General features: G+C 38.5%; 1 long non-coding RNA gene across 2 annotated transcripts in view; it reads right to left on the reverse strand.

Annotated features, from left to right (window-relative positions):
- LOC147005441 (uncharacterized) overlaps positions 1 to 15,885 on the reverse strand; it is a 31,614-nt gene extending 15,729 nt beyond the window's left edge. Inside the window, exon 1 of one of the 2 annotated variants that reach the window (XR_015046663.1) lies at positions 15,330 to 15,885. This is a non-coding gene — a long non-coding RNA (uncharacterized LOC147005441). The remainder of the gene's footprint in view (positions 1 to 15,329) is intronic. The other variant, XR_015046662.1, reaches the window with a different exon arrangement.
- Between the last annotated feature and the right edge of the window lie 5,152 nt (positions 15,886 to 21,037).

The following is a 21,037-nucleotide window of genomic DNA, read 5'->3' on the forward strand; positions in this document are numbered from 1 at the left end:
TATCTCAAGGGTTGACAAGATGGCCTTTCTTCTTAATTTTGTCAATGTGAGGTACCACATTTACTTATTTGCATATATTGAAGCATGCTTTTGCATCAGTCATACAACTTGCATGGTCATGGTGAGTGGACTTTTCAAACTATTGCTGAGTGAAGCTTTTAAGTATTGTGTTGAAAACTTTTACATATATGTTCATGAAGTATTTTCATGTGTATTTTTCTTTTCTGGTAATGTGTTTGTCTGATTTTGCTATTAGAGAATTCCATTCTTACCAAAATCATGTGATTCATTTTCCCTTCTATGTGACATCGGTTTGTTTAGTTATTTGAATGGTTACTGTAGCCCCATCTCTACATTATCACATCCTGACCTTTTCTTTGAAGGAACACATTTTTTCATTTCAGATTGAACATTTTTTCTTGTTATTGAACTAGTTAGATTTTCATTACCTTTATGATTAAGTTTTGGTGTTTTTGGAATTTGGAAGGTTTGGATTTTGTGTATGATGGCTACAGAGACAATTTATGTTTAATATTTACTGGTACTTAGAATTCTTTCTACATTTGGGACATCTTGTCCCATTTCTTAATATGCTTTTAGTTGAAATGGGTCATGGATGTATTATAATTTCAGATTTACAATTTCTACATGATAACTAACTTCCACTTTTAAAAAAATTAAAGAACTTTTCAACCACTGCAATCCATCATCTCTTAAAACTAGAGGTCAATATCTGCAGATAAATTTCCTCTGAGTTCTCTTGATAGGCAAAATTTTCTAAAATAAACACTGGGAAGAATCACTTTTATGTGTGTGTACCATGTTGATGTGATTTGGCAAGGCCAGAAGAGTGGAGGGGATCCTCAGAACATAAACTACAGACAGCTGTGAATATCCTGATGTAGGTAGGGGCCTGGGAAAAGAACACAGGTACTCTGCAAAAGCAGCCAGTGCACTTATCTGCTGAGTGTCTCACCATCCTTCTCTCTACCTGTTTTTTCCTTTGACTTCTTATTATGTCACAGAGATAGCAGTTATTGGAGCTCCTAGAGTTTATGGGTAGGTCCTCAACAAAGCAACCTTCCATTTTACTACAGAAATCCATGTTAGATTTAGAGCTTACTTCCTCTCTAGACTGATGGTTTTCTTTCATGTTTTGCCATTGAAAAGATCTTATGCTGATATATGTGTGTATGTGTGTGTGCGTATGTGTATGTACATGTGCATATGCATATTTATTTTTATACATATATACCTATATATACATGTATACATACATATATAAAATACTTATATACATATATATAAACATATATATATGCATATATATGTAAGCTTGCTTTTCAAATAACAATATATTTGAAAATCCATGCAATTTAAACCTAAGCTTGTGCATTTTTTCCCTGTACTGAAACCATCCCATTTCATAATGCAAATATGTATACTGAATAACTACGGAGAGTGCTAGCTAATAGTTTAGGAGAATGGTTTTTATTTCCCCTTCCTAATCTCTCATGTACTAAGTAATTGTTTCTCTCTATACAACACACACAATACACATTTACATGTGTATACATATACACATGCACATATGTGCAGCTTGGTCTTTGTGCTGGTCCTCCATCAACTAGAGCTGACCCTGAATCTGTTACCTGCTTGTAGAGCCAGTTCTGGCCTCAGTGGGAGAAGATGTGTCCAGTTCTTCAGTGACTAGATGTGAAAGGATGGGGTAATATGGGTGGGGGCTCCCTGTTCTCAGAGAGGAGGGGCTGTGTGAGGGGAGACCAGAGAGTGGCAGGGATTGGGATGCAAAGAGAATGAATAATTAAACTAAAGAAAAACAAAAACAAAACAAAAAACAACAACAACAAAAAAAAAAAAACCAAAACAGGTCCTCAGCTTGAGCACATGAGAACCATGCTTAGGAAAAGTATTTAAGATGTACTGAATTTTCCTGAATGGCAAGGTGTAACAAGGTTTGATGTCTTTTGTTGTAGTTGTGATCTTTTAGGTCTTTGGTATGTCTATATTGTTTTTTCTTCATTAATACATATTATAATTATTTGACTCTTTTCCTTATCATTTCTAAAGAAGATCCAAGAATGGATAATTATAGTCTTCATAAACAATGTTTGGAGTGTTTGGAGTAAAGATAAATAAATAAAATGAATAAATTAATCAGAAATAAAGACAAAAAAGACAGGATCATACCAGGGGTCTTTTAGGAGTCAACAGAATACTGACTAAGTGTAAATGGATAGTTACCGAGATTTAATTCTCTACAGAAAAAAAAAATGCCAATAATTGGACTGAGCGTGGGGTCCCTAAGGGAGGAGATGGAGAAGGGACTGAAGGAGCTGAGGGGGTTTGCAGTCCCATGCAGGGAGCAACAGTGTCAACCAGCCAGAGCCCCCTGGAGCTCATGGGAACTGGACTACCAACCAAAGTGTACACATACAGAGACCCATGGCTCCGGCTGCATATGTGGCAGAGAATGACCTTGTGGGACATCAGTGAGAGGAGAGGCCCTAGGGCCTGAGGATGTTTGATGCCTTAGTGTAGGGGAATGCCAGGGCAGGATTGGAAGACAGGAGAGGGTGAGTGGGTGGGTGGGGGCCACCCTCATAAAGGCAGGGGGAGGGGATGGGGGTTTGCAAAGGGGAGACCTGGAAAGGGGAAAACATTTCAAATGTAAATAAAGAAAATATCCATAAAACCATGGAATTAATTTCTTAACATTAAAACTTATAGTTGATGTCACTAATAATTATAGCATGACTTAGATTCATTTGACTAAAACCAGGTGGAAGATATGAACTACTTTACACAATGCAAAATGAACAATTCATGAATGCAAGCAAGGAGAGAACAATTGAAATCTTTTGTATCTAAGCATCATTCATGTTTTAAAACAATCCAAGATGTCAGATGAGCAGGGTGTTAGCATGCCTTTTAAAACAAGTTAAAATTTAACTCATCCCATTTGTTTAGTGTGACAAATTTAACCTTTTCTATATTGTCATACTTTGTTCTGAGTTAAAGTACACGGATGTGTAGAAAGATTATTGTATGGTAAAATTCTCTGCTAATCATAATAATTAATTATATAATACAGTAACTCTGATCTGCTACCTTGTCCCCTCCTTTTCAGCCCAGGATTTACTTTGGAATAAACTTCACTATGAAGTGCTCTCTAGAGGAACAGAACAGAAGGAAGTGTGTGTGTGTGTGTATGTGTTCAAAGGAGATTCACTAGATTGTTTTAGAAACTGAGATAGGTTGTCAGAAAACAGCTGTCCACACATTAGAGAGGCTATGGAGTCTGTAACTGCTCAATTTGTGGTGTTGGGTGACTCAGTTGTCCACATTTTGTGCAGAAGATTTGGAATATTCCTGAAATGTTGCTAGTCTTCAATGTGTATGCAAATATTTGAGAAATCAGTGTCTGGTATCAGCGGAGACTGACAGCAGCAGCAGCAGTAGCAGCAGCAGTAACAGCAGCAGCAGCAGCAGCAGTAACAGCAGCAGCAGCAGCAGCAAGAGGAGGCGGGGAGAAGAAGGGTGATAATGATGAGGAGTAGTACTAGAAAAAGCAAAAGCATCAAACTAACCATTCCAAGAGGTGTGTGGGGAACAAGAAGGCTTCATTGTCACGGGTACAATAGACTTTTCAATTCACTTTGTTTTGATTGGGTCATCCATGGTTGCTTGGCTGCTCACCATCTGAAGTCCTAACTCATATTGGGACCTTCCTCACACTCCCTGTTTTGCCTGAAGGAACTACTTACAGGTTTGACACAGAACTGGCAGGGGCATCGAATGACTGGCGCCTGACATTGGAATAAGAGGGCTGTCTGCAGACCACAGGTACCTCCAGCTTTATCTCTTACATTTTGTTTGCCACATGATATTCCAGTCTGGTTCTCTAGCCAGGAAAATAGTTTTTGAAGGTCACATTGCCAATCATTCAACTTATCCTTAAATTGATCCATCAGTTTCTGTCTCTAATTATGAACATTTTTTCTGACATAATCTGCCACTCATAATCTCTGTCAGTTCTACACTGGCATGATACTGAGAGTTTGTCATGCTGGTGCATGGCAAATACAAACAAAAGCATTGAATAAGATTGTGGTCTATTTGTAAAAGTTTGTATGAACATTAACTGAGTAGAGCTCCTGGGGATTTACATTGATTTGAGTTTTGAGTTCATAAATATAAGGACAATAAACATGTAGAAACAATAGAAAAATCACCATGTGTAAAAGGATGCAATTTCAGTCCACAAATATTTAGAGTTATCCATTACACAGAAGGCACTCTTCTCAGCACTATAGTAATGAGAGGAGAGTGATTCCTGTCCTCAAGCAGTCCGAGGTTGAACTGCATAAGCCATTGGCCTTGAGTAAGCCAGGTACAACTTAGTGGAGATACACATAAGCACAGAGTAGCGTTTCTCTCATCAGTCATCATTCAATCTAAACAGAATTCCCCATATGTCCAACTTAGAGCTTTGTATGCAGAAGAAAATTCCTTAACCTTTATCCTAGCTATAAACCAGTCTCATGGATCAATCATTAAAACGGTAGGGTTTGTAAAACACAGCATTTAATGATGTAACATGAGATCTTACATACATGTGCTGGCTAGTATTATGCCACCTTGACAAACAAATTAGAAGTATCTGAAATAAGAGGTCCTTAATTGAATAAAATAAAATAAAATAAAATAAAATAAAACCCTCCATAAGATCTGGCTTTAAGGCATTTTCTTCATTTGTTATTGATATGGGGAGGGCCCAGCCCATGGTGGGTGGTGCCATCCCTACGCTGGTAGCTCTTGGCTCTATAAGAAAGCAAGCTGAGCAAGCCATGAAAACCAAGTCAGTAGGTAGCACCCCTTCCTGGCCTCTGCACCAAATTCTGCCTTCAGGATCCTGCCCTGTTAAATTCCTGCCCTGTTTCATTTCAGTGATGAACACTGCTAGGGAAGTTATACACTGAAAAAACCCTTTCATCCTCAATTTGCGTTTTGACCATGGTGTTATGTTGCAGTAATAGATTCCCTAAGACAGTACCCACATAAAGAAGCCTGTAACTTCCCCTGGAGAGACCCACTCTTGCCCTCTTGGGTGTGTTTTACTCTCACAGAGAGACTTTCTTTTTTCTTTTAGTAAATCCAACTTTGCTTCATATTGGCTTTCCCCGAAATTCATTCTTCATCACAGCCATAAATCCTTGTTTTGCCTGATGAGGGTCCCCAAGGGCAAAGGGAAACTTTTAGAGCTTCTTTGGAGACAAGAGAGAACTCTAACTCTGGGTCTATTGGAGGTGACATAGTGAAAACACATTGTTTCTCTTCTTGTACCTGGTAAATTTTTTGTCATCCCTCATATGGCAGTGATAGGAAACCTTCCTACTAGTCCCATGTACCCTATAAACTCTGTCCATAGTACTTTACACTCTCTATTTGTTTCTGTAGCTTATTTTTCTTTTTTGTCATTATCTGCTCCCTACACACAAGGTTGTTCGGTTTTCAATGTTCAAATAGTTTTTGATCAAGGAATGAAGGCAATAGATAGTCAAATATGGTGTAAAGAGTACCGCATTTGGAGTAAGTCCTGGGAGCTGTGAACTCACATAGTCAGGTCATATAAACTTAGAATCTGGAGTATGCCAACACAGGTTCAAGCTATATTTAACCCAATGGGACCATGGGGACTTAAAGAAGGGACATGGTAGTTCTAGTAAAGGAAAACATTCAAAGTCCAGAAAGATACTCAGAACTTCTAAAATGGCCCAGATCCACCATATCCTGTCTCCTAAGGGTCTGGCTTTGAGCACAAACTCATTAAGAGCAGTGGAAGAAGTCCCTATCCATCACAGAGACACATTCAGTCTTGAAATCGCATAACAACATTACATAAGAACTCTAGAAAAAGTGCCTGTGGCTCTCTCTGTGATAGCAGGGTTCTCTCTCTCTCTCTCTCTCTCTCTCTCTCTCTCTCTCTCTCTCTCTCTCTCTCTCATCTCTTTACCCTACAAGAAGGCAGAGACCATTAGCCTGAGCTGGGACCAGCTAGCAGAGGCTAGTCCTCTACCTAGTGAGCCCTTTCCAGCTGATTCTTTTGCTTGCGAAGACATGATTACCCACTCCATACAGTTTTTATTCTTCAGCTTTCATGACCAGTTATGAAGCCTCAGTTATTTAGACCACACATGAATGATGGTCGTTCTTGAATGCCTTCCATGTTTTACTTCTAGTGGAAATTCTGGGATTCTTTTTGGTTTAGTTTATTTCATGTATTTATAAACTGTGGCATCATCTTCTGAATTCTAGGGTCACAGGTGGACACCACTGCTTATGCATTGTTGGGGAATAAGCCCAGGGCTTTCTATATGTGAGGCATGCATTCTGCTAACCCCTATCAGTGCTTATTGGTCACATTTTAATAGAGATTTTTCATCTTTATGTCATATGCAGTTTAGTATATGGGATATGTGATAATTAGAGTGTGATTTTTATTTGAATAGGCACCTCAGATCTTCCTATCAACTTGTTAACCATAATTCATGTCCCTGTGTCTTGTAAGTGAACATGTCATAGTCTCAGATTGTGCTGGCAATGATTTTATCAAGAAAAAAAGGCAGCTGGACTTTCAGTGTGGGTAAGCAAAGTCTTTACCTACTTGGTTTTGATGTTCAGCAGTATGCTCTATATGTGTGCGGTTACTTCACCATATTCCATGTTGTTTTGAAGTTCACAATGTGTGTTCTATGTACATGTTGACAATTTTATCTTATTCTACATGCTGCAGGCACCATTTGGGTGATAGCCTGAGTGTCAAAGAGACCTAGAATCTTACTATTGGTGTAATCTTTGCAAAATCTGAGCAACAAGGAACTTTAATTGCCTTGCCTGCACAATAAACTATCAAGCCTAACAGTGGGTGTTGTATTAAATGAAATTAATTTAAAGCACTGCCTCTCATACATAGATGGCATGTAGTTAACTTGATGCTTTATTTATCTTAGTTATTATTAACATATTGATTAATTTATACAACTTATAATTTATATTTATAGAGAGTTTACTAATATGAATATTAATTTGTGTCAACATTTTTGATAAATTCACCATGGAATACATTTCCAGACTTTCTCATATGCTTGTTAAGTTCCTTAGGCATAATGTAGAAACCTCATAATTTAAAAATAGATCCAAATGAGGTTCAGTGTGGCTGAAGTTCTGCTGCATTGGATGTTATGCGTAGACTTAGCTTCTTACTCTTCAGTGGACACAGTTTCTAGTATCCACTCCAAGATCTTTAGAAATAAAATGCTCAAAGATGAAGCCTACACTTCTATATAACATTTAACATAATTTCTTTAAGTTTGATTTCTTCTCAGCAAATACATATGATAGTCAAAGGGTACCATCTCCCCAAGGAAGGACGTATCACTCTCATTCCTTTTCCTTCTCACTTTCTCTTCTCTCTCTCTCTCTCTCTCTCTCTCTCTCTCTCTCTCTCTCTCTCTCTCTTCCTATCTTTCTTTTCTTTTCTTTTTTTTTTTTTTTTTACAAGTGAGAGCACATGTAAGAGGTTTGAGGTTTCAAAGACCTGTGTTTGGGATCCATCCTTCTTTATTGTCTCTAGATCCATGGACACACCTCTGTCCTTTTCTGCATAGTTAGTACACACAATTTTTAATTAATTTATTTATTTACTCACTTTACATTCCAATATCAGTCCCCTCCCCACCACCTCCTAGTCCTCCTTCACCCAGACTCTTCCCCCATTCCTCCCTAAGGTTCTTCTTTGAGAAGGGGGAGCCTCCCTGGGTATCACTCCACTTTTTTTTTTTTTTAACATCAAATCACTACAGGATAAGGTGTATCCTCTCCCACTGAGGCCAGACAAGGTGGCCCAGTTAGGGGAACAGGATCCATGGGCAGGTAGGCAAGCAACAGATTCAGGGACAACCTCTACTCCAGTTGGTCAGGGACCCACATGAGGACCAAGCTGCACATTTGATACAAATGTGCAGGGGTCCTAGGTGCTTGCTCTTCGATTGGTTGTTCAGTCTCTGGGAGCCACCATAGGTGGGTAGGTCCAGGTTTATTGACTCTGTTGGTCTCCCTGTAGAGTCCCTGTCCTCTTCAGGTCACTCAATTCTTCCTTCCACACTGGTTTTTAAAAAGATAATTTCTACCCGAACTTTAAATCTGGAAATGACTACCTAAATGTAATGATTCTTAAAAGAATTACACTAGACAAAATGAAAGTAGGGAAAAATGCTAGCTGGTTAGTTTCTAAAAAAAAAAACAAAAACAAAAACAAAAAAAACCAGCCAGAATTCAAAGTCAACCCCACTAAGAAATTTATAATTAAATTTGCATTTTCTTTATTTTTATTTCATTTAATTTTAATAAAATATAGATATTCTACTACCTGGGAACAAAGACATTCTCATGTCCTCTAGAAGGCTGATCAAGCTTGTGACTACTAGCTTCAATGCCAAATTCTTTGTAGCTTTATTTGTCTGTTAATACCTATAGATGTACACCTAAAGGTATACTTTTGACACTTGTAAATGGTCCTTCTGTCATTATTTGACTAAAAAAATAATTAAAATCCCTTTCCCCATATTCAATCAAAAGTTTTCATTTTAATGAAAATGAAGAGCTATGTTAGTCTTTTGGTGTGTTTGAGACAGAAAATGAGACATACCCTTTTCCAAGGCACAGAACAGGCATCAAAATTTTAACATCATTATTAGTGCCAGTGATAAGCTCTTTAAGTTCCTACTGTACACTCATTTTAATTTTTTGATAAGGAAACAGAGATGTTGGTGGATGGGGAATCTCACCCTATTGTTAGCAACTGTAGGACTCTCTTGCTGCTTTATTTTATAAAGTCAAAAGACCAAAGGTCAGACATCCAGTGACACAACCATAATGCCATCACGAACATGTTTGGAGCATTCAAGAGACTCTAAGGAAACTACGCAGCAATCACAGCTGCTTGTTCCATCTTCTGAAGGCACCACTTTAGCTGGATCTGTTTGAAGCTGTCTAAAGTATGTTACTCTTTACTCTCCTGTGCCTCTCTGAACTGTAGATGAACTCAGTGACACCTAAACTGGAGGGTAGCACTTCACTAGAAAGGAGGACTTCACTAGAAGGGAGGATTTCACTGAGCAGCAAGACAAAGGGATTGCTATGTCTGATGCTAAAGAACAGAGCTTCTGATTGGTGTATTCACAAGCCTCCAGGGCTGCAATTGTTGATAATGACTTGAGGGTCTGACTGGGCCATTATCCCTTTTCTTTTGTTACATGAACAGTCTACTCAGGCTCCCAGAATTCAGTGGGCCAGCACTCTCCTATATTGCATCCCATGGCACTGAAACATTAGACCCAATAAGAAGTATCTCTCCATTTTCTCTTTCTTGTCTGCTTGTTCATTTCCTGTTAGTAGGATAGACTGTGCTGATAATAAAGAGAAGAAAGGAGTAGAGATGACAGAGTAGGGGCTGATGAAGAGGCAAGGAGACACCAGCTGTAGCAACATCTGAGCACTTAGGGTGGTTGTAGAAAGGGAAAGACAGCCTGACAGTCAAAGTAGCAGCGGTGGCTGAATGGTTTTGGAGTGGTTAGGGCAGAAGAAAGAAGACAGTAGAAGTAAAGGTATAACAAGAAAGGAAAAGGAAGTCAATAGAAGAAAGAAATAAGGTTGTAAGGAATCCAGGGAAAAGGACATGAATTTCCTTGTCCCCAGAAGAGTTTCAGCGAGCCATGAAGTCTATAGGGCCTAGATACTCAGACTCCAGCCTAAGAACTTTAATGCTGACTGGTATTAAGGGCTAAGGAATCCCTACATCCTGATCATGCATAATAGCTGCATCAGGCTACAGAATCTAGATATCTAGGCCCATCATTGTGCTGTAACACCAGCTACATCAGAGATCCATAAAGCTTATGTGATAAAGGATTCCAATTCATAGGGTTTGCACAGGATTGTAGCATAGTTTTACTGTGTCTGTGATTTGGCTTCTGTAGCCCTTTGCTGTGGCCAAATTAAAACATTAAGGCAAAACAAATTGTCATGGACCAGGACTTCAAGGCTTCTTTCTTTCTGCCTACACTCAACCTCTTTGTGGCTAGAATGACAAGGACTCTACCTGGCTGACTGCTATCCTGTGGATTGCATTGTGTCAAGGTGCTGAGGGATATCACCCTGAGACTAGAGACTGAAAAGCATGATAATGCAGAGGGTTGTGTTCTCTTAGGACACAGGTATAGCTATCACTGATATAGGTTAAAAGGGAAACAGGCAAATCTCACACTTGCAAAGATATAGTCATACTTTGGCATACGTTAAATATTCTTAATATATAATATTAAACTTCATAATTCTGAAACTGGAAAGAATAAATATTTTATCAGTAAAAAACACTGAGGATAGTTTTGAGAGCACAAATGAGATCACTGTGAAGAATCTTTGTTAGACCCTTCTCAGAACAAGTTCTGAACCAATTTTCTCATCTCCAGGTTGGAATAAAAATGATAATTAACATTTATGTTTTTAAAGATAAATGCATTAATAAATACAAATGTAGATGTTCTCTGTTCATTATTTTAGGTACTTTCTTGTTGATGTAATAATCAATTCCTGAGATTTCCAAAATAAAACACTCTTTGCTAACTCTGTCCTCTTGTTATCCACCTTAATAGAGCAATCTTGTTATGAACCATCAGATATCACTGTTTCTGGAAGTTATCAACTCTTTGACCAGTTTAGTAAGTTGTGCTGTCTCCACCTATCAGTGGCCACAGCCTTAAAGGAAACAGACTTTCATTCCCAGCAGCTATCAGTTGCCAATGGCTCTTCAACTAGGGGTGGGACTTCATTCCCATCACTACACTTCATAGTGGGAACTAGTCTGGCTTGAGGTTTCATAGATCTTGGGGATTCTGTCACAACTGCTCTAAGGTCATATATTCAGCTACCTTTTTGTGTTCAGAAAATGTATAGTTATTAGCCATCCATTGTTTTTCACCCTTTCCACACCTCTACCACAATGAGTCTAGAGGTAGAGGACATGTGATAGAGGTAGCCCATTGAAGGCTTAGTATTTCAGAGTCTTGTAATAATCATACCTTGACTAAGTGTGAATCTCTGTATTAATCACCATCTACTATAGAAACAAGCTTATCTATGGATATAAAAATAATCACTAGGAGTTGGCTTAATACTATATCTAGTAGAATAAAAGTAACATGTTCTCCCATAGGTTCTGTGACCTAGCCACAGTTTTTGTCCCTGATAACAGATCCAGATAAGATTCTCATGGAATGGCCCTTAAATGCAATCATATGGTATTTGGCTACTATCACCATATTTATTCATCAGTTCCTGATCATTATTGTAGTTCCTAGGGTTGGCAGTCTCCAGAGACTGATGATCACTTTGCTCTTACAGTACCATGCACAACACCTTCCAGCAGTGTGAAAACAAGAAAGGAGGGGGTGCAGCTCTGCCTACTGGCAGCTCGACTTTTTTCATGTTCTATGACTTGTCTGTGTGGTGTCTTCAGGAATAGAATTTTACTGTGGAGTTTTGGAGGATCGATAACAGCATTGTTAACCGCCTATATTCTTTGGCTCGAAAAAGTTTATGAGATGTTATTAGTCAAGAACTCCAAAAGAGGTAGCCAATTCCTGGTACTAGGCTGTTCATAACCTGTGGTCAATAGTAGGGTCTTGTTGACCTATAATAGAGTAATTCCATTTTAAAATTGTGTGTGTGGTGTGTGTGTGATGATAATAATGCCCCCTGCATTCATTTCTTGTTATTTTTATCCTCCTATCTCCCGATTTATTTACTGCTTTCTGCTCCATAATTTTTTACCCTTGTATACCAATGCATCCCATCTTGCCTCTCTTAAAAATTCCCTCCTTCCATAGCCCCTCATTAATTTCTCTGAACTGATACCCACACAACCAAAAGTACATTTTGTATCATAACACAAATTTAACTAGGTTTTGTTCTTGTTGATTTTTAGTGAACACACAAAACTATGTTGTTGTGAAGAGAGGGGGATCTGGGAGCAGTTAGGAGATAGATGTAATATGTTCAAAATATGTAATAGGAAATTCTCAAGAAATTAATTAAACAAAAAAGAAGTGTTCTCTTATAGGAACAAAATTCAAGAGCTTCTTGGAAAGGAAACAGTATTAATAATATTTGGAGAAATATTTTAATCATCTACAGGGTATAAGATCTCAAGGAATTAATGGTGTATAAATCTTTCCTTAATGATGCAATTGTAAAAGAAAACACCAGGGGCTTAAGAGGTGGCTCAGCATAAAAGAGTGCTGGGTTCTTTTCTCAGGGCCCTGAGTTCAGTTTCCAACACCTATGATGAGTGACTCAGAACTGCCTGTAACTCATGATTCAGTTAGTTCAATGTCCATCTTCTGGCCTTCATCTTCTGGCCTCCATCATCTGGGCTCCATAGGCATCCACACTCAAATACAGACATACATAAAATAAATATTTACAGGAAGATGTCAAGACTGTTTTCAACACTGATCATTTGGGTGTATTCATTAATTAGGCCACTTAACAGAAATGTCTTCATTAGCAGTGTCTGGTGGAAAACTAAATTAAATCACTCCTGAATACTGGAGTTAGTGGAGGCTAATCTCAGAAATATGAGGACTGTCAGTTAGACAGTGGGAGGTGTCATTTATAAAAGAAGTAATATGCTGCCACACAGAAAAGTAGAGGAGGGTATTTCTTTACAGAGGACTCAGGACAATGATATGAGCAGGTATTTTAAAACAACAAAAATTTACATAGGGTAACTGGTTAATAAAGGTTAGTATATGCAGAGAGGTGAGTAATGCAAAATATCTGTTGAATAGTGAGATTCATTTTATTTTACAGGAGGGCCATAAAGAGTGGGAAAAATCCAAATCAGGCAAGCAAATCTTTATGGTGTTCAGATTGTGAAGAACTGAAATATCAGACAATGAACCTCAGGAGGATAAGAAAATAACGTAGAGCCCTGGAGAGGGGCACGTCTGATCTCAGTGTTGCTTTACCATTTTACTACTTAAGATTAGCTCAAATAAACAAACAAAAACAAACAAGCAAAAAGCTAGTACACAATAAAAACAAACAAAACTAGTATTTCTGAGCAGCAATCCAATTCTAAATTGGTCAACTTAGGCAAATAGGAAAGTGGAGACAGTTGAACTAGAGGTGAAAATGTCCAATACCCCCTACCCCAGAGCACACAGAGCTTTCTGTGGAACCTTTTGCATGTATAGCTTCGACCATCTCATTCCTGAAACATTCTTGAAGGCACAGCAGGATTTAGTTGCTGGCAAGTGTAACCTTCTCCATCACCTCTAATGTTCCCACTTTCCTATTTATTTAGCGTATAGGACCTGGTTGACTTCTTTACAGTGGCTTCTCTGAAACACAGAGACCAACTCCTAACTAAGTTTTGATTCCATGGAATATTCATCCTTGCAGTCTACATTGTCTTTTCTGATATTCATACCTAGCTGTATTCCCTTGGAAAAAAAAAGCTAAATAATTCACTTCCTCTCTATTTCAACCTTGTTAAAACATCTATAAAATATAACCTGTTATTCAACTCACAGTTTGCTCAATTTTTAACCACACAGTGCATTTAGGGACTTCAATCTTATATCTCTGATCATTTTATCCTTGACCTTGTTACTGGCACTACCTGCTTACCTGTGGTACGCAGTGTAGAAAGCACTCTCACAACTGAAATGCTTTTGAACCATTATTGCCAAGGCAATTACTTTTATTCTATCTTGTTTTTAGTTAAAATGTACAGTCCACTATGAAATGTGGTTTTTGATATTTTATTATTCTTTGAAAATTCAACAATATAGACAGTGCATCTTGATCATATCCACCCCTCATTATCTATCTCAAATTCACACCCCCCCCAAACAACTGCCACTTCTTCCTACCAACCTCATGTCTTCTCTTTACAATTATTTGTTTGCTTGCTTGGGTATGAGGTCATCCACTAGGACATGAGTAATCTACCAGTAGGCACCTTCCCAAAATCAATGACTGTCTCACTCCATTGGCCATCAACTGTCAGTAGCTTGGCAGCTAGAAATGAGCTTTGGGAGCCCCTTCCCTAGTCATAGTGGATCTCTAATCTAGCTTAACATGTGAGTTAACGTGTATCACAGGCTGGGCATGCACAGAGGATAGCATTTCCTCATAGGCCTCATCCTCCCCCTCTCGCTGGCCCTTATTCTGCAACTTTCCCTGAGTCTTGGGAGGTGGGTATTTGATGTCCTGTTTGTAGTGAGTACTCCTAGTTATTTCCCATCAGTATTTTGTACAGTAATGAGTCTCTGCTTTAACTATTACCCACAATGATAAGGAGCTTCTCTGACCAAGGTTGGGAGGAGTATAGATTTCTATATATACTCAGAAATATTTACACCATTAAAAAAAAGTACCAAATGTTTTCTTCTAGGGCCTATGAGTTCCCTAGTTCTGGGTTTTGACCCTTGCTTATAGGACCAGGCATGAATTGCTATTTACAAGCTAGTTAAAAATATAGTTTAAATGGGGAGTTTGAGTATATGTACTGCATACTAGTGAACAGTGTTGTTCCCCAAAGACGTGTTATTAAATGAAAATATCAGGGAGCAGCATGGATTATGTCCCTGTGAGTTATTGATCAGAGAGGCCCCAGCTGTACCCCAAACTAGACAGACTATTACCATTGCGCTGGGTTGCCTCCCATAAGTTTATGAAAAGAATATATTGCTGAATATGCCACATGATTTGCTGATAGAACTCAGAGAAAACTACCTGAAACTGTCCAGGGACCTTTCTGCTAGGAAGCTTTCATGGTACTAGAAGGTGCTGTGAGGAAGTCTTCATGTATGTGGGAGAGAGGGACATCTATGGTATTGTCTAACACAGAAACTGTCGTGTTACAACCCGACCCTTCCAGGAACTATGTTCCTATTGGTAACTTAAATAATTATAGTTTATAAAATAGTAGTGATTAGAAAGACACTCTATGATAGCCCATGTTAATTTTTGAATTATTGAATTATTTCTTTTAATATTTAACCTTACTGACAGCATTGAACTTTTTCTTTACAATCTTGCCAAAGTATGCTGTGTAAGGATAACTTATTCTTTGACATAAAAAAATTCTCAAAAACTCATATTTGCTATTGCTCAATCTTAGAAAGATGTATGCAAAACTATGTAAATATTGTGCATCGATATCTTTGCATATTTACCTTTATATACTTCGCTTGTCCGTTTAAAACTTTTTATGCTTGGTTTGGAATCCGTTCATCGAGCTGATCAAATGGTATCAATAGTTCCGTCAAATCCATAGGCTAACACTTGAGAAATCAAAGATAAATTAACCATCCGAAGAGGATAAATAGCTGTTGATGTGGTGTCTTCAGAGCATCTTCCTATCTTTAGCCTCTAGTTAGCTTTTTAGTATATCTGTTTCAAATCGCCAGAGGCAGGCAGATTAAAAGCAAATATGATGAACCTTCTTTCGTTATCATCTCTGAGCTGGAATAGCTAGCTATTCACCATGGACAGGTGGCTTCTCCCGAGGGCAAGCATGGCTCCCCCGTTCTCATCATACTTCCCACCTGGGAAGGGTTATTCCTGTTAACAGGTGCGCGTGCACCACCTGGGAGAGTATATTTTTGCTCTTATCATCTATTTTGTTTTTTTGTACAGATGATTATTTCAGGAAACCAGCAGGTCCTTGCTCAAGCTGTGAATGAGCTGCCCCGGTCCATTTCGTTCCTGCTTTGACTCACATGTGATGCACCCTCCCACCTTCTGAAAACACCCTCTTGGCTGCCACCCCACCAGCCCCACTCCGAGACAGCTACAGTTTTCTTGTCAGGTGTTCACAACACCCAATCAAAGCTCCCCAGTGAATTCACCCAAATTTAACCTCCGTCTCACAGGCTGCTTCCTTAGGAGTGTACCATGGATTCTATCGCAACATTAACATGACAGTGAGATGAAAAGATGGTTTATCTTTCCTTTTAAAAGATAGACACTATAAATATTTGCCCCTCCCTACTCTCCCTCCTTGAAGAACTAAATGTGTAATTATGGTGTGAGAGAATGCAGCCTTGCTTTGCATTTGCTCTGATTTCTTAAGCTGCACTGAGGTGAATAATGTTCTGTTCCCGCTCCTGATATAAGGACCACTTGCTAGGCAATCACCAGCCTCAGATGTAATTGTTTATTGACCATGACCTGTGAGCTGATACAACCACAGAAATGCATGCCAGTGTCTGGCAAAAAGTGCCATTGTTGTTTTTAACATTTTTTAAATGTTCTCTTCATAATGATTATATGCTAATTGTACAAAGCACTGGGTCTCATTATGCCGTTTATAATATACTTCAATCATATTCACCCTGGTCTGTAGATGTTTTAATCGTCCTTGCCTTCATTTTCTGATATGCCCCACCCCTGCATTCTGGTATTTCATCTTTATGTAACTTACATGCCGAAGGATTTGGTTTTGGCACTGTACTGAGCACCAACAAGAAAACATAAATAAAAAAAGATAATTTGGTCTGCATCCTTGCAAAGCTGATGATGACATGGGAAGTGGAAACATGACAAGTTTTTACAGTGTGCTCTAGAGAGAGACACAAGGGAAACTGGAAGGTTGTGCTTTCTGATATGAAAGGAGTAATGGACCATGAGTTAGAGGTATCCAGGCAAAGGTGGAAGGGAGGGCAGAATGAAGATGATACTAAAGAGAGGGCCAAATGCTGGGAGTTTGCGAGAGCAGAAGGAGATGAAGAACCTCTTCCTAGGACCAGAGTTTGGACAATGAGTGCAGAAGCTGGGACTTCTACATTGTGTTTTTGATAATCAGATTTGAGGCTGTGTCACCGTGAGAGAATGGCAACACTGGGATATGAATTTTCATGTGTAATATGCACTGTAGGTGGAAATGTGAGAAAAGGAAGCTCTGAAAGCAAAAAATATTTTATCTACGGTTGATATATAAATGTTCAGAATAGCCATTCATGTATTGCTTCTGATTTTAACAGAATGTGTACCTTAAAAATCATAGAGATAGGGAAAAAATGTCATGATCCAATTTCTCATTTTATAGACAGAAACAAATATGAGCCTCTATGTTTATCAGTGTCATTTTCCAGATTAACCTGTGGCAAATCAATCTCTAATGAAGTACAACTTCATCCTGCTTGTAATGACCAACACATAAATGCGTCCTGGTGAAGACATGGAGGACAAGAACTTTTATAGATTCTTGGGGGAAATACAAATCAGCACAAACACATAGATTGTTAAAAAAAAAAAAAAGAAAAAAAAAAAAGAAAAACCAAACCTAAGAGAGATCTACCACATGGTCCAGGTATCGTGGTTATGGGTATATTTACAAAGAAAATGAAACCAGCATGCAGAGACAAGCAGATGAGACAAAACAAAACAAAAAGGAGGATGCTCGTCGGCATATATTATGGTAGCAGTCATAGTGGATGAGCGTTGGAATTACCCTCGTAGCAATAAACTAATAGACGAAGACATGCCTGTGTGCACTACAGCATGTTACTCAGCCACGAAGTAGATGCAAATCCCGTTATTCGATAGCTGCAGCAAAATCAATGGAGCAGAAGGACATTGTGTGAGGGGAAACAAGCAAATGCACACATATATACACATATACACATGTGTTCACACACACAAGCATGCCGTGCTCTGTTGCAGATATGGAAGCAAAACACAAACAGCCATTTAAAAAATAATAAAAAAGAATAGCGATTGCCAGAAATTAGAAATGAAAGGGCGGGCAGGAGTAAAGAAAAGCAGACTGTCCGCTTAGTTCCCAGAACATGCCTGGATAGACACGCCATTCTCAGTCCCACTAGTGTGCACATTTTATACAGTTTTTTAAACCTTATTTTGTTGACGGTGTCCGTGCAATTATGATTACAATTATAAGCTTGACTTTGCCTTTATGTTTAAGAAGTGGGATATACTCACTCACCCGCCCTCATCATCTCTTCCTTTGATTCACCTGAAGTGTTCAGTACTTTTGCTATAGACATGATCACTATGGAAGTGATCTTCTCTGGTGGTCTTCTCCTACTTGGATGTATGAATTTGAAAAGCTGAAAAATAGTATACTAAGTTGTCAATTTAGCTACAGATTCTCTGAGGTCAGAATAGATAGTGCCATACAGCATAGAGAACACCCACATAATCCAATTGCAAGATCAGTCGGTTGGTGGAGGGCGTTTGGATGAAGCATTATTGTTGGCTGATGTACTACAGTGTACTTCAAATAGGACTCACTCTAATTGAGAATAAGATTAACCATTTATTGAAATATTAAGCACAGCACTATAGAAAGAGTAAATGGGAGTAAAGAGAAATCTCAAGAGAGACCATAAATGGATATTAGCCCAGCTGGTCATGCAGTTTAATCCCCTTTGTAGTCCCCAGATGCAATTGGTTTTAAGGGAACTCCTAATCTTCTCTGCATCTGTTCTTGGAAGCCTGTGTGAGGTAGAGAGCTCACAGTGGAGCTGCCATCCGAACAGGCTCACGAACACAACTCTCCTGCTACAATTTATCCAACTAATTCGGAAGTTTGATCTTCATTTCCTCTATTTCTGGAGTTTGTTATCCCGAGACATGTGGTATCAGGAAAGAATGGTCTATGCCAGGAACTGCTGTGTTTCCAGTCAGTGTTTACTGGAAATCAAGAAAGAGATACACATAAGCCTTAGATACAAAGCACCTGAATCCTGCTGGACTAGCTATAACTCATGTGGAGTCCCAGCGTTGAAGTTCCTGCAGCCAAGATGATAGATAACAACAATAAGACCAGAGCTCGAGTAGAACATTCCATTAAAGGATGGGTCTTTAACCTGAACTAATTTAATTTGCCAAAACGCAAGCATGTACAACATGGCTACTTCGTTTTGCTTTGATATATAGACACTTTTAACAGGACACTAAATTCCTTCAAATCAGCTCCTTTGTGTGTCTTCTAAGCTCATATTTCCTGTTCCAACTGCTAAGAGAAGATGGCCTAGAAAGAGAAAATGTGTAGAAAGAGAGAAGCTCTAAGAAGTGTATGTATAGAAACTGGGACAGAGCCACAAGGACTTATCTCAAGCCTTATCTCCTTTCACGGAGCTGGAACTCTCACAGAGACAAGAATTCAAAACGACAGAAACTAACGCTTGTTCTCACACAGCCTGACTCACGTCTGTTACCCCTAGCCATGACAGTATACAGCCAGAGGCCCCTTCATCACTCTGCTTTGAAGATTATTAGAATTCAAGCCAGGGTTAGCCATCTGAGAAGTAATGCTTATCAAATCTCACTTCAACGTTCTTGCATCATAAGCTAGGTCTGCTTCAAGTCTCTAGCACTGGCTAGCATCTGGTGTGGGGGCCCAGGGAGCAATCTTCCCCACCTACATAGTTCTGAAATTAGAATCACAGGTTCCCAGTATGTCGTGAGTTGGAAAGAACCCTAGATGATAGTTTGACTTATTAAACACTGGAGTCCTTTTCTCTCCACTCTTGCAAGTTGATCTCTGTTCCTCCCAGTGTATCTCTTGATAAGTGCACGGTTAGAGGAATGATGGAAGGAAGAGTCTATTTACTTGTGGCTAGGTAGAAGGCTCTGTGATCAACTGTGACACCATTTAAATTACAGCAGCGCCCTGAGTTACTGTTGTATTTATTGAGGATCTGAGTGTATGTTTCAACTTGCAAAGGAGTAGAAGCATATGTACTCATGTAGGGAACAAAACAACACCCTTCTTTCTGGAGGCCTATAATGCTTTTTTATATAGAAAAATTTACACATGAATTTAAGATATGCCAAGGTTACTTGACATGTTTAAGTGCATTATAAAAGTATAATTAAAGGATATTAAAGCAATATGTTCAAATGAGATGATTAAATTTGAGTGTGTTGTGTGTATGTGTGTGTATGTATGTGTGTGTGTGTAAACACAGGCACCAAAAAATTGCTTTTCACTGTAGGAATTTGAGTTTTCATTGTGTTAATAGTCTTTAGATTCCTCAGCGATTATTAAACAATATTGCAATTGGTTATTAAGCATGAGGCCTTAGTATATGTATGTGTAAGTTTCTGTATGTTTGTATATGTATGTGTATGTATGTGTATGTATGTGAATGTGTGTGCAAATTAATCAACTAGTTATTGAGTATGGGGCCCTATTCTAAAGTTTTTAGCACTGTTATTACATTTAGTATTCATGATAGTCTGTCCTCGGATCATGACACTACTGACTCAGAGCTAAATTAACTTATCTAGGTTCACCTAGTAGAATAAAGTGATTTGTAACCTAGATTGTGTGACTTGGACTCTAAATTCTTAGCCCTTCCATGTATTTCTCCCACGGATGATACTTTGTGTTTCGTTTGCTTCTCTATCATATAGAAACTGATCTTTATGAGTTCTAAGGCTCAAGTCAATTCCAGAGCACATCTTAAACACCAGGAAAGACCTGTGTATTCAAGAATACTTCATAGGGTGACAGAGACGGTGTGATTCCTCTGTCATAGTTTGTTAAGTAGTTGACCACTATTATTTTTTGAAAAAACATTAAAAGGCTATTTACTGTAGTGGTAACCAAGAGAAGCAAATATTTTTCTACACGTCTATTCTTTGTCTGATTATTAAGAACATTCATTTTAATAAGTGCAAAGGCAAGCAGTTGGAACTTCTCGAGATTACTAGCAAGGCCTAGGCTATTGCTCAGTGGTAGAGCACTTGCAAAGTACGAATGAAGCCCTAGATTAAATTAACATCACAAACAAAAGAGAAAAGAAAAAGAAAGGAAACTGAAATAAACTCATTTTGTCAAGCCAAAAGATAAACTCTTCCATTTATGTCATTTAAAGACAACAATTTCTAATTTACTTTCATTTAAAAAGAT

Source organism: Mus caroli, unplaced genomic scaffold (genome assembly GCF_978045245.1).
Source record: "Mus caroli unplaced genomic scaffold, Mus_caroli_1 scaffold_3, whole genome shotgun sequence".
NCBI lineage: Eukaryota > Metazoa > Chordata > Mammalia > Rodentia > Muridae > Mus > Mus caroli.